This window comes from Elephantulus edwardii, unplaced genomic scaffold (genome assembly GCF_000299155.1).
Source record: "Elephantulus edwardii isolate Elephantulus edwardi_28Jun2011 unplaced genomic scaffold, EleEdw1.0 scaffold00367, whole genome shotgun sequence".
Lineage (NCBI taxonomy): Eukaryota > Metazoa > Chordata > Mammalia > Macroscelidea > Macroscelididae > Elephantulus > Elephantulus edwardii.
Genome location: NW_006400117.1, coordinates 928,329 through 930,304, shown reverse-complemented (window position 1 = coordinate 930,304; position 1,976 = coordinate 928,329).

Below are 1,976 nucleotides of genomic sequence, written 5' to 3'. Positions count from 1 at the left end.
TATGTCTGGAAACTTGGGGATGAAGATTAAAGTGCTTTCCTGAGGGAAAGAAAAATGTCCAAGAATGGAAAGCCGGTTAGCTCTGTAAGCTTTCATGCAAATCATAACCACCTCACAACTACCATTGAGCAGGAACCAACTGACCTTCAGCTGGGCTTCCAGTGGCTTAAAATCGTATGGGAGGAGATTGTTCATCTTTCTTTGGTGAAGCAGCTGGTGGATTCAAACCACCTGCTTTTGAGTTGACAGTCCAGTCCCTTATCGCTAGGCCACTAGAGAAAAAGGTTAAAAAATAAAAGGGGGAAAAAATAATATATAATAAGTGAAAGAAGTCAGTCACAAAAGACCATGTGTTCTATTATCCCTGTCCAATATAGACAAATTGAAAAAAAGAAGTGAAATGAAATGTCCATGGTGCCAAATCTCTGAGGAGCGCTAATGGTGAGTGATTAAGCATTTGGATGCTAGCTGAAAGCTTAGCAGTTTGAACCCACCAGCAGGTGCACTGGAGAAAGGTGCTGTGATCATTTTCCACGGAGATTAACAGCCCTGGAAATCCTGCAGTGCAGATCCGCTCTGCCCACGGAGTCCCGCTGAGTTGGTATGGCCTGCAAGGTGGTGACTGGTGTCTGTCTCTTCAGCCAGGCCCCAGGCACGTGCTGGGGAGAGCCCGTCAGCAGTGTGTCTCCACAGCCTCTCCTCTGCCTGCCTTGTTTCAAGGGCCCAGGCCTACTAGATCCCTCGGGATAAGTTTCTGGCTGGTCATCTTTCCCGGTGGCTCCAGGGAACCATCTCGAAGGCAACTGTGGCCAACACAGACAATGCCCAGCCACCCCAGGACGAGTTCCTTCTCCTTGATGAAATGGAACAGCGCCAGCCCAGAAAACTTCTCCTGGCCAGTCAGACCTGCATTCAGGCAGGCAACAATGCTCACGGAACACAATAACGAGTCTTGCCTGGCCCTCTCAGCAGGTTATAAAAGCTGTTCCCTTAATGAGAACGATAAATTCACAGAGGAAGGGTGGTTGCCAAGCACAAGCGACTGACTCACTCCCCAGGCTTTGCCAGCCCCAGGAGGCCACCCCTCTGAGCGTGGGACCTGCAGAATCAATAACTAGGCAGGAAAGGGGCCCCCAGACCTGCTGAATCAGAGTTTCTGGGCTGAGAGCCTGAACTGTCTCTACAGGCATACCTCGGAGAGGTCGCCAGTTCAGTTCTAGGCTGCTGTGGAAAAAAAAGCAGATAGCTGATCATAGTGAATAAGGAATTTTTTTGTGTGTCTCAGTGTATGTGGAAGCTATGTTTACACTCTTATGTAGTCTACGATGTGTGCAATAGCACGGCAGAAAATGTGAACTATGGAAGAGAATTATTACCCTTAGGCCTAGAGATCAAAGTTAGCAAATGCTTCTGGGGAAATGGTATCAAAAGACTTCAGAGTTGCCATAAACCTTCAGTTTATTTTTATTTTTTGGAAAAGAATATGTTAACAACTATGAGATATCATCTCACCCCAGTCATAATAGCAAGATTTAACAGAACAGCAAGCAACAAATGCTGACGAGGTTGTGGAGAAACGAACCCTTATTCACTGTTGGTGGGTGAGTAAAATGGTGCAACCACTGTGGAAGGCAGTATGGTGCTTTCTCAAAAAGTTGCAAATAGAGATACCATTTGAGCCAGCAATTCCACTACTGGGAATATACCCCAAAGAGACCATAACTGACATCCAAGCAGATATATGTACACCCATGTTTATCATGGCTTTGTTCACAATAGCAAGGAATTGGAAACAACCCAAGTGCCCATCAACAAATGAATGGATAGTGAAGCTGTGGTATATTCACACAATGGAATACTACGCTGCATTGAAAAACAAGGAATCATGCAATATTATTCAAATGGGTGACCCTGGAGGACATTATGCTGAGTGAAGTATCTCGGTCACCAAAGGACAAATACTGCATGGTGCCACT